This window comes from Lathyrus oleraceus, chromosome 6 (genome assembly GCF_024323335.1).
Source record: "Lathyrus oleraceus cultivar Zhongwan6 chromosome 6, CAAS_Psat_ZW6_1.0, whole genome shotgun sequence".
Lineage (NCBI taxonomy): Eukaryota > Viridiplantae > Streptophyta > Magnoliopsida > Fabales > Fabaceae > Lathyrus > Lathyrus oleraceus.
Window position 1 is genome coordinate 211270581 of NC_066584.1, and position 13335 is coordinate 211283915.

The following is a 13335-nucleotide window of genomic DNA, read 5'->3' on the forward strand; positions in this document are numbered from 1 at the left end:
TTCACAACCACACCACTCTGCCTCATGGGAGGCCCCTGATATGACAATCTCGAAAGAGTGGTCTTCGGCAATACATTCAAAGATGACCCAGTGTCCACCAGTACGTTGGACATGGCGTCGGTCTTGCAATTCATAGAAATATGTAAAGCCATGTTGTGGTCTCTTCCCTCCTCAGGGAGATCAACGTCATAGAAACTCAAAGTGTTGCAAGCAGTGATGTTTGCAACTATACTGTCAAACTGTTCAATAGTGACGTCGTGATCGACATAAGCCACGTCCAATACTTTCTGCAGAGCCTCCCTATGGGGTTCTGAATTCAGAAGCAAAGATAGCACAGAGATCTTGGACGGCGTTTGTAGAAGCTGGTCTACAACGTTGTACTCACTCTTCTTGATGAGCCTCAGCATCTCATCACAGTCTTCATTCACAATGCCACTCGGGCCAATAGAAGAAGCAGGAGTCTTTTATACATAGGAGGGTTTAGCAATAGGTGCCGGATTCGGAACATTCACTGCAGTCCCAACCGGACGTACAACAGAATCAGAAACAACGTGAGGCTTCGGGGGTGTAGAAAATACACGACCACTACGGGTCAACCCGCTCACATCAGTAATGTTTACCACAGAAGTTGAAGGCAATGGCACTTCTTTCCCATCTTCAACATCAACTGGATTATAGCGGAAGGGAATAGCTCTATCTTAAGCATAAGGCACAGGGCCCGCAGGCTTAATCACTAAAGAAGGAGAGACCTTCTGCTTGCTACCATCATAATGGATGACAACAGGCTCAGGAATCTTGAACACAGGAGAAATCACATTTACTTCTGGTTCGTCTTCATCAACATTTCTGTTTTGAAGAATCTCAATAGTCCCCTCATCCAACAGCTCTTGAAGCTCTCTGCGCACTTGGCGGCAACCCAATCTATTGACGGAACAGATACGGCATTTGTCATGGTCGTGCTCCATATGGCTGTAATCACACAGCAGACGATGCAACTCGACCAATGACTGTCGAATATGGCTTACATATTTGACTTTATATTTGCCAGGGCAACCCTGGACCATGTTAACAAACTTCCCATGCTCGGGCAATGGGTTCTTCGTAACATTGGGGCCTGAGTCCTCAAAGCTCAGAATGCCGCATCTCATAAGGTCTTGCATCTTAGTCTTCAACGGATAGCAGTTTTCTATATTGTGACCGGGAGCACCGGAATGATAAACACAATGCTGGTCGGGCTTGAACCACCACTGCGGGTTAGCAGGTACAGCCGGAGGATCCCTCCGGGTAATCAGTTTCCGCTCTATTAAAGAGGGATATAGCTCAGCGTATGACATAGGAATAGGATCGAAAGTGATCTTCTTCCTCTCATAATTCAAATTAGCCTGATTACTATTGCCACGAGGCTGGTAAGCCTGTTGCTGTGGGCGATGTTGCTGTTGATACTGAGGTTGTTGCTGATTATGCTGATTGTTGTCTCTGAAGACAGGTGCTATGTGAGCCACCTGATGCTGGTTGCTGGCATGACGCACAGGCTTCCTCTTGGCAGAGGGTCTTCTGGGTTTAGCATGAGATTGCACAGCATGTGCCTCCCCATCTTTCTTCTTAAACGCCCCATATTGTTTAGAAGAGCCTTCATCTTTGGATAACCGTCCTTCCCAGACTCCTTCCTCCAATCGCATCCCCATGTTCACCATCTCGGTGAAATCAGAGGGAGCACTAGCGACCATCCGCTCATAATAAAATGAACTAAGAGTTTTCAGAAAGATGTTAGTCATTTCCTTCTCTTCCAGCGGAGGAGTAATCTGAGCTGCCAGCTCTCGCCACCTCTGGGCGTATTCTTTGAATGTCTCTTTGTCCTTCTGGGACATAGCTCTGAGTTGATCACGGTCAGGAGCCATATCCACATTATATTTGTATTGCTTGACAAAGGCTTCGCCAAGATCGTTGAAGGAGCGGATGTTTGCACTATCAAGGCTCATATACCAACGAAGAGCTGCACCAGACAAACTATCCTGAAAATAATGAATCAGCAACTGATCATTATCTGTTTGAGTAGACATTTTCCTGGCATACATAACCAGGTGACTGAGCGGGCAGGTGTTCCCCTTATACTTCTCAAAGTCAGGGACTTTGAATTTGACTGGTATCTTAACACCGGGAACCAAGCATAATTCAGCAGCAGACTTGCCGAACAAATCTTTCCTTCGGAGGGTCTTCAATTCCTTGCGGAGTTCAAGGAATTGGTCGTTCATCGCATCCATCTTTTCATTAACATCTGGGCCTTCAAACGGCTCAGAATGATAGATGGTGTCGTCTACCCTAGGAATGGTATGCACGACAGGAGGAGGCATTGCAAGGACTGGGCTAGATGCCGGCATGGAAGCAAATGTAGGAGCTGGAATATCAGGCATAAAACCTGGAGGCATACCCCATGGAAACCCGGCTGGCATGGCTGGCACGAAATGGGCACTGGCAGCTGGCATAGTTAACGAAGCAACCTCAAAAATAATAGTCCTCTGGGGAGGAGTTGCAGGAGGTGGAGACGGTTGATTCTGGACAGCTAAGAATTGCTCCATCAGAGCACTCAGTCTGGCAACCTCTTCCTTCAGCTCACGGTTCTCTTGTTCAAGTTGATCCATCACTCTTGCAGAATTAACTCGGGTGTAGTACCGATGAGTCAGCTTGTCTTCAAAATAAATGAAGAGCACAGAGTTAGGCCACAGACAAGAAGACCAGAACAACACCTGCTTATGCAAAATGATGCATGCAATGCTTATGCATATGCTTTATTTTTATTTCAAGGAAATTTTAGGGTTCTATTTGCAAATTTTGAAATATTAAACATTTAATAGCATATGGAAAAATATCTCATCAAATATATTCGAGACAAAGAAGTACAACATTATCGATCATATTACAAGGGAAAAGGAAAATGAACATCCTATGGATCCCTAGAAGCTCGAGATGCTGGAAGACGAGATACACAAAGCCTCTTGATCTCTCTCTCATATGCTGCTTCCATATCCGCTTTCTCTTTAGCAAGTCGATCATACTTCCTCTTACAAAACTTGGAAGACTGAGGAAGCAGAGAAGTCCAGGTATCATTCGGATCATCTATCTCCTGATGCTCGAGGAATTCGATCAGAGCGTCCTTTTCCTTAAGCTGTTGAAGCAACTCTTCTCTTTCATGGATCCAGGCACGTGAAAGGTCTTCTTCTCTCAACTCCTCTACACCTTGGTTAGGGAGGGTTGAAGGCCCAGCCATATCCAACGGTGTAGGTCTCGGATAATCGTATGGCATAAGATACTCTGATGCTCTCTGTCTGACCCAAGAGGTATACGACTCCAAAGCAATGCAGTTCTTCAGACCCAACTCACTTCTACCCTTCTTGTGAATCTTGCGCCAAGCGCGGACCATCCTGGCTTTCAGACCTTGGGGATCTTTTGTAAGAACAAAAATTGTTCTACAACAGATTCCAAGATTTTGATGATAACAAAGGACGAAACCAAAAATGGCACTCTAACAAAAAGTTTCTAAGTGTGCAGGAATCTAAACAAAAAGAAAAGAATCTGATTGCGTCATCAGATACAGAATCATATCAGATACATATTATCAGAAGCATCTGAAGAAGTAACGCGCTCAAGGTACTCTAACTCTGAGCACAACAGCAAAACATCAGAGGCATATGAACAAGGAGTACGCTCTAGAAGTTCTGACTCTGAACAAAGGCATATCCAAAATTCCAGAAGCTCTCAGCGTCATCTGAAGACATCATCAGAACCCCAAGAGATCAAAACATCAGAAGCTTCGAATCCACATAGCAAGATCTCAGATCAACAGAGTCACATAGACCTTGATTATGGATTTCCAAAGTCAGAAAGAGTAACGTCTACTTCGATTTTAAATGGAAAGGAACTATTATTGGAAAGAAGTTATTCAGGGAGACAAAGTTGTTTTGGCAAGAAACAATAGAAGTTATGGCATTAATTCCTATTCAAGATTAAATATCTGCCATCAATTTCAACGGTCCTTTCATCTCTATATAAAGGACAGCAAACAGCTTTGAGAGATACACCAACGCACATAAACTCTCTCTTCTCTCTCTCAATCTTTCACGAAGCTTTTGCTTAGAACGTGAAACATTCTTTTGTTCTTACTGTTGTAATATTTGCTTTATCCTAGAAGCACTCTAGATTACAAAGTTTCTTTTATCTATTATTTTATTTCCTCAAGTGACTCTGCGCAGTCTGTATACTTGAGAGGACTAAGAGATCCGTCTCTTAGATGTTGGTTGTAATAATCTTTCAAGATTAGTGGATTAAGTCCTTATTGAAGGCGAAATCACCTTGGTCGGGTGGACTAGAGTAGCTTTGTGTTATAAGCGAACCAGTATAAATTCCTTGTGTGGTCTTTGTCTGAAAAAGCGCTTATCTTCCAAAACAATTCAAACCCCCCTTTCTTGTTTTTCTCACCTTCAATTGGTATCAGAGCTTCGGCTCTGTTATTGATTTTCTAATCAAACACTTAACAGTGTAGAGAGATCCAGAACGAGAAAAACCATGGCCCACACAAATGAAAGAGACAGTTACAATGCTAAGCCTCCTGTCTTTGATGGAGAAAAATTCGACTACTGGAAAGATAGGATTGAGAGCTTCTTTCTAGTCTATGATGCTGATCTCTGGGACATTGTCACAGATGGATACAAACCTCCTGTCATAGAGGATGGAGTTGAAGTTCCCAGGAGTAAGATGTCAGATGATCAGAAGCGAGTTTTCAAAAATCATCACAAGGCCAGAACCACACTTCTCAATGCTATATCTTACAACGAGTATGAAAATATCACCAACAGAGAAACAGCCAAAGACATACTTGACTCTCTGAGGATGACTCATGAAGGAAACTTTCAGGTCAAAGAGACAAAGGCTCTGGCGCTTATCCAGAAATATGAAGCCTTCAAAATGGAGGATGACGAAGCCATAGAGGTAATGTTCTCTAGATTCCAAACTCTTATTGCAGGTCTCAAAGTTCTAGACAAAGGGTACACAACTGCAGACCACGTCAAAAAGATAGTCAGAAGCTTGCCAAAGAAGTGGAGACCCATGGTCACTGCTCTGAAGCTGTCTAAGGATCTGAACAATATCAGTCTTGAAGAGCTTGTTAGTTCTCTTAGAAGCCATGAGATAGAACTAGAGGAAGACGAACCTCAGAAGAAGAACAAGTCTGTAGCATTAAAGTCCAGATCTGAAAGACGCAAATCTGACAGAACCAAAGCATTCCAGGCCGAGACAGAAGATGCAGATGACTCTGAACAAGAAGATTCTGATGAGGAAGAAGAATTGTCCCTCCTGACCAGAAGAGTTAAACAACTCTGGAAAAAGAGGAACAACAACTTTAGAAGACCAAGACCCAGAGGGGATCGATCAGAATCAACCTCAAAAGGTAAAACTAACAAAGATATTACTTGTTATGAATGTAAAGAAACAGGTCACTACAGGAATGAATGCCCCAAGCTAAAGAAAGACAGTTCCAGAAAAGAAAGTTTTAGGAAAAATACCTTCAGGACAAAGAAAGGATTAATGGCTACCTGGGATGATAGCGAATCTGACTCATCAGAATCTGACTCTGATGAACAGGCCAATGTGGCATTCATGGCTACCACATCCAGGAACAGTTCAGATGAAGAATCTGAAGAGGTATTTTCTGAACTCTCTCGATCTGATCTAGAATCATGCTTGTCAGAAACTCTTAGCTCATATCAGAAATTAAAACAAAAGTTTAAAGCAATAAAAGGTTGTCTTGAAGCAAAATTTGAAGAATGTGGTAAACTTGAGATGACAATTCTAGAGAAGATGAAATCAGATCTTTAACATTACAAAGAGATGGAGCAATTAAACATCGTTTAGAACTGGAAGAAGCGTTATCTCAAGCTCCACAGACTTCAAATACAATAATTTATAAATATGAAGAAGCCTTTCAAGAATTTCTGAAAAATGGGATAGGAAGGAGTGTTATGGCATCCATGATTTATGGAGTCAGTCAAAACAATAAAAAGGGAATTGGGTATGATCCTAAGGAAGATAAAACTTCCACTAGTGACCAACACAAATCTCCTTTTTCATATCACTACACACACACACAAGAACAAAAATTTGAAAATGCTAGAAAACCTAAAGTTATAAGAAACTCTGGGAAAACTAATCAGAAAGGACCCAAGAGACTCTGGGTACCAAAAGATAAGATTGTTTATGTTGCAGATATCCTATGCAGCAAAGTTCAAACACCAGTCATGGTACCTAGACTCTGGATGCTCGCGACACATGACGGGAAGAAAGTCTATGTTCCAAAGCCTGGAACTTAAAGACGCTGGATTCGTAGGATTCGGAGGAGATCAAAAAGGAAGGATCAGAGGCTCCGGAACTATTGATAATGGTACCCTTCCCTCTATATCTGATGTCCTTTACGTAGAAGGATTAATGCATAATTTGTTATCCATAAGTCAATTAAGTGATAACGGTTATGATGTGATCTTTAATCAAAAAACATGTAAAGCCATAAATCAAAACAATGGTTCTGTCCTATTCACAAGCAAGAGGAAAAACAATATTTATAAAATTAATCTTTCTGATTTAAAAGAACAAAATGTGAAATGTCTGATATCTGTTCACGAAGAGCAATGGGTATGGCATAGACGCTTGGGCCACATTAGCATGAGGAAACTTTCTCAGCTAAATAAACTCGAGTTAGTCAGAGGCCTACCTAAACTGAAGTTTTCTTCAGATGCTCTGTGTGAAGCATGTCAGAAAGGAAAATTTTCAAAAACATCTTTCAAAAAGAAAAATTTTGTTTCTACCTCTAAGCCTCTGGAACTTCTTCACATTGACTTATTTGGTCCTGTGAAAACAGCATCAGTCAATGGAAAGAAGTATGGACTAGTCATTGTTGACGATTACAGTCGCTGGACATGGGTAAAATTCCTAAAACACAAGAGTGAGTCTCACTCTGTATTCACTAGTTTCTGCTCCAAAGTGCAAAAAGAATTTGACTCTAAGATTATCAGAGTCAGAAGTGATCATGGTGGGGAATTCGAAAATAAATCCTTTGAGGAATTATTTGACTCTAATGGAATATCCCATGATTTCTCCTGCCCAAGAACTCCACAACAAAATGGAGTTGTAGAGAGGAAGAATAGGACACTCCAAGAGATGGCCAGAACTATGATCAACGAAACTAATGTGGCAAAGCACTTTTGGGCCGAAGCTATAAATACAGCGTGTTACATTCAGAATAGAATCTCCATAAGGCCTATTCTGGAAAAGACTCCCTATGAACTGTGTAAAGGAAGAAAACCAAACATTTCATATTTTCATCCATTTGGATGTTCTTGCTTTATTTTAAACACTAAAGAACATCTGAACAAGTTTGATTCCAAAGCACAGAAAGGTATTATGTTAGGATACTCAGAACGCTCTAAAGGCTACAGAGTATACAATACAGAAACCAAAATTATGGAAGAATCAATTCATGTCAGATTTGACGATAAGCTTGACCCTGAAAAGTCAAAGCTAGTTGAAAATTTTGCAGATTTAGAAATCACTCTTGCAGGATCTGATAAAGCTCCAGAAGCAACTGCCACTCAGAACTCTGAGGAAATTAATTCCCCAGTAATCCCAAAGAAAGCTAAAAGTCGTATCAACGTATCTGAAGAATTGATTTTGGGCAACAAGGACGAACCTGTCAGAACCAGATCTACCTTCAGGACCTCTGAAGAGACTCCTCTGGGACTAGTGTCTCTGATCGAGCCTACGTCCTGCGATGAAGCACTTCAAGATAACGACTGGGTTCAAGCCATGCAAGAAGAATTGGATCAATTCACAAAGAATGATGTCTGGGATCTTGTTCCCAAACCCAGAGGCACTCACGTTATCGGAACCAGATGGGTATTCAAAAACAAGCTGAATGAGAAAGGAGAAGTCGTCAGAAACAAAGTTCGACTGGTAGCTCAAGGTTACAGTCAACAAGAAGGTATTGACTACAATGAAACCTTTGCTCCAGTCGCAAGGCAGAATTTGAAATGAGCTTAATGCAAGAACTAAAGTTCTTTCTAGGAATTCAAATTAACCAAACTTCAGAAGTCACGTACGTGCATCAAAGCAAATACATAAAAGATGTTCTGAAGAAATTTGACATGGATGAATGCAATCCTGCAAAGACTCCCATGCATCCAACATGCATTCTTGAAAAGGAAGAAGTCAGTAAAAAGGTTTGTCAGAAGCTCTATCGTGGTATGATAGGCTCCCTTCTCTATCTGACTGCTACTCGACCTGATATTCTCTTTAGTGTCTGTCTCTGTGCCAGATTCCAATCAGATCCTAGAGAAACTCACTTAACAGCAGTTAAGAGAATTTTCAAATATCTGAAAGGAACTCCTAACCTGGGCCTGATGTATGAGAAAACATCAGAGTATAGACTTTCGGGTTACTGTGATGCAGATTATGCAGGAGATAGATTGGAACGAAAAAGAACCTCTGGAAATTGTCAGCTCCTAGGAAACAATCTGATATCCTGGGCCAGCAAAAGACAGTCAACCATCGCTCTATCAACTGCAGAAGCAGAATACATCTCAGCATCACTGTGCACTACTCAGATGCTCTGGATGAAGAATCAGTTAGAAGATCTGCAAATCTTCGAGAGTAACATTCCTATCTTTTGTGATAATACTGCTGCCATTTGTCTAAGTAAGAATCCCATTTTACACTCCAGAGCTAAGCACATTGAAATAAAACATCATTTTATCAGAGACTATGTTCAGAAAGGGATAGTAACATTGAAGTTCATTGATACAGATCATCAATGGGCAGATATCTTTATTAAGCCTTTAGCTGAAGATAGATTTCTTTTTATCCTAGAAAATCTGAACATTCAAAATTGCCCTGAATAAATTGTGCCTCTGAAGATGTAAAATGAGACTCTGACATAAACAAATGAGCTTCTGCCTCTGACTCTGATACTTCTACCAAGTTAAGAAGATATTTGAGTTAGAAATCTCCAGGAACCAATCCCTTGGTATTCCTGAAGATCAGATACATCAAACCACGTGGAGCACGTAGCGTCTAACCTTGGAACTTCTAGACAGCTGTCCAGAAGAAATTCAAAGGGCAGACGTTTGAGATCTCCTCGAGCAGTGTGCATACTGTTGGGATTAGACATTCATTAATGAGCCATAATCATTTCTCCCTCTAAGCGTGCTAACTTGGTTTTTGTGCTAACGCCGATTTGTGTGTCATTTTGCATGCGTTTTGTTTAGGGTATTTAAACACTCCTCTCACACTTCACACACACTTCACTCTCACTCACTTTCTCAAACCAACTCTCTCAGGCATTTCTGCAAGCAGTTCATCTTCATCTCGTTCTTCTTCAACAATGGATGCTCAACAACAATCAGTGTTCAACTATTCTCAACAAATGGAATCAAGCAACACAGCTCAAAGCACAAGCATTCCTGCTCCAACAGTTACAGGCGTAACTATTACACCAGTCTACAAGGAGCCTCATATTCTTGATCGTGAGCCTCATATCAACCTTGCAACTCCTTTCGAGAAACTGGAGGTTTTGTGTGAATCACTTGTGGATTTCATCAACATGAAGAGGAATGGAGTAGATCTTACTGAAGAACTTCGTCAACAAGGTTGGGAAAACTATTTTCAACGCCTTTATGGTCCTGTCTACCCAAACCTCATCAAAGAATTCTGGAGATTTGCAGACGCTGACGACCATTTTATCGTCTCCTACGTTTTGGGGGTAAAAATCGTAATTACTGAAAAGTCAATAGCCTCACTGCTAAACATGGAGAAAGCTGGAGGAAGAAGGATTTATGACATCAATCCTAGGTCAAAGTACATTGCTCATGAAATCAACCCCACTATCTTCAAACACAACACAGAAGGCAACCCATCAAAGAACAAGGAACTACATCAGAATCTCCGAGTGTGGCTCAAGATCATTCTGGGAACTATTCATCATCGCCCAACATCCAACTCATCAGATTACATCAATACAGATCAGAAGTGTATTCTGTACTGTATTCATAAGGGTCTGAAGCTTTGCCTCCCAGCCCTCCTTTTCAAATATCTCAGAGACTCCGTACGGGAGACCAGGAACAACATGAAACCCAGAACCTACATCCCTCTGGGGAGACTTCTCTCTGATGTTCTGATTGAAAATGGGCTTGTAGATCATCTGGAGAAGAACAAACTCATGGAAGATTTGGCAATAGATACTGGAAGGCCTCTGAACTCCAGAAATCTGAAGAGCATGGGAATTCTGAAGAAGATTCAAGTCAAACCTACGCTGGACACCTCTTGGGATGCTTTAAAAGATCAGAGGAATATGCCACATGGTCTCGCAAGGTTCTACAAGAATGAACCCAGAGAGGCAATCCTCCACTATCTCCAACGTCTGAAGGATGAAGGAGTGGACATCTCAGACTTCAGACTAGACGATATGCTAGATTCAGAATCAGACTTTGTTAAGTTCAAAAGAGGTCCATCTGAGAAGTCTTCAAGAGCAAAGAAAGCAAGGCTAGGAGAAACTTCTGAATCAAGACCTCCAGCGCCTCTGCAAGAATCTTCTGGTAAGTCTGCCTCTGCTATTCCCTTTGTACAGCCATTGGCTTCTTCTACTCCTCTACCAACCCTCATCTACACCACATATGAAACCCCTCCTTCTACAACCAGAACCTCTCAACCTCTACCAAAATTCAATCTTACCAATACCTCTTTACCACTATCCGAAGCCGAACAATTAAATCAAACCACTTCCTCATCCACAGCCTCAGAATCACCTCCCTATTTTACCATTTCCTCAGATACAGAATACTCTGACCCAACCTCTCCAACCCTAGCCCAACTTCAGGCTCAAAGCCTTGCCTCTCAACAACCAACACAACCTCCACCTGAAGTAACTTCACCACAACCAACCATCACTCCTTCTGTAGTTCAACCCTCTGACCTTCATACCTCTGACACTATCCCTCCAAACCCTTCCGCTGAACCTGAATCTGAACCTGAACCTGAACCTGAACCTCAAACACTAAACCTAAGCCCTCCAACCTCTCCACCTCAAACATCTGAACCTGAACATTCCTTTCCTACCCTAGAGGAAGCCATTATGCTGTTCGCATGGGCTTCAGTACAAAAGGTCAAGTCTCTGACCATAAACTCTGGCATCAGTGATGATCCTGATTCTGTAAGGACACACTGGAACAGAGTCATTGGCTGGATGACTTCTGAGGCCTTCAAGCGGAAGCACATCTCTGAGCAAGTCAGAAACGACTTCATCAAAGATGCTGAGGCAAGACTACAGGAGCGTCTTTCCAGAGAAGCTGAAGAAGAAGCCAAAAGTCAAGAAGAAGAAAGAGCCAAACAAGCAGAAATCCAAAGGGCCAAGGAAGCTGAGGCCAAAGCTCTAGCTGACACTGCTGCTGCTGCTGTTGAAGCTGAAGCAAAGGCAGCTGCAGAAGCTGAAGCCAGAGCTGCTGAAGAACAGAGTGCTCTGACTCAGGGGGAGTCCTCTACTGTCATTCATATGGTTCTCAAGACGCTTGAAGAACTTCAGAAAGACCAGAAGGAACTCAAAACCAGAATGGACAAACAGGACACCGTCAACGACAATATCCAGAACCTGCTGACTCAACTGCTTCAGAGAATGCCTCCTCCTCCCAACCCTTAGGCACTTAGGATCTTTTGCTTGTTGCCTTGCTTATCTTTGTTTCTGATGTTTGTTTTTCTTGCCCTTATCTCTAATGTCTGTTATCTGAATATATACAATGTTTTGTTGATTATTTTGTTTATGTCTTTTTGATTCTGACAAAAAGGGGGAGAAATCAAATATAGCTCTGATGAAAAATTGCCTAATACCTTAAGCACTCTGCAAACATACTATTCTCTAAAATTAAATTCATCTAACACTGGACTTAAGAAATTGAAGAAGGTATCAAGAAACTTCATTGCTTGGAAGCTCTGGTAAGAACTTCTGAACTCCCTAGTCTATCTCAGGGGGAGCTCACTTCTATCTGATCTGATTTTTTGCTTCATCTGCTAATTGATTTTGTTTTGTCATCATCAAAAAGGGGGAGATTGTAAGAACAAAAATTGTTCTACAACAGATTCCAAGATTTTGATGATAACAAAGGACGAAACCAAAAATGGCACTCTAACAAAAAGTTTCTAAGTGTGCAGGAATCTAAACAAAAAGAAAGGAATCTGATTGCGTCATCAGATACAGAATCATATCAGATACATATTATCAGAAGCATCTGAAGAAGTAACGCGCTCAAGGTACTCTAACTCTGAGCACAACAGCAAAACATCAGAGGCATCTGAACAAGGAGTACGCTCTAGAAGTTCTGACTCTAAACAAAGGCATATCCAAAATTCCAGAAGCTCTCAGCGTCATCTGAAGACATCATCAGAACCCCAAGAGATCAAAACATCAGAAGCTTTGAATCCACATAGCAAGATCTCAGATCAACAGAGTCACATAGACCTTGATTATGGATTTCCAAAGTCAGAAAGAGTAACGTCTACTTCGATTTTAAATGGAAAGGAACTATTATTGGAAAGAAGTTATTCAGGGAGACAAAGTTGTTTTGGCAAGAAACAACAGAAGTTATGGCATTAATTCCTATTCAAGATTAAATATCTGCCATCAATTTCAACGGTCCTTTCATCTCTATATAAAGGACAACAAACAGCTTTGAGAGATACACCAACGCACATAAACTCTCTCTTCTCTCTCTCAATCTTTCACGAAGCTTTTGCTTAGAACGTGAAACATTCTTTTGTTCTTACTGTTGTAATATTTGCTTTATCCTAGAAGCACTCTAGATTACAAAGTTTCTTTTATCTATTATTTTATTTCCTCAAGTGACTCTGCGTAGTCTGTATACTTGAGAGGACTAAGAGATCCATCTCTTAGACGTTGGTTGTAATAATCTTTCAAGATTAGTGGATTAAGTCCTTATTAAAGGCGAAATAACCTTGACCGGGTGGACTAGAGTAGCTTTGTGTTATAAGCGAACCAGTATAAATTCCTTGTGTGGTCTTTGTCTGAAAAAGCGCTTATCTTCCAAAACAATTCAAACCCCCCTTTCTTGTTTTTCTCACCTTCATCTTTACCCTCCTGAAAGAACATGCCTTCTAACAGAATGTTATGAGGTTTATCCTTTAGGGGGAACCCAAGCTGACGACGTGCTAAGATAGGGTTGTAGCTGATCCCACCACATGTACCAAGAAGAGGCACATTAGGGAATTCACCACAATAATCAATGATCTGAA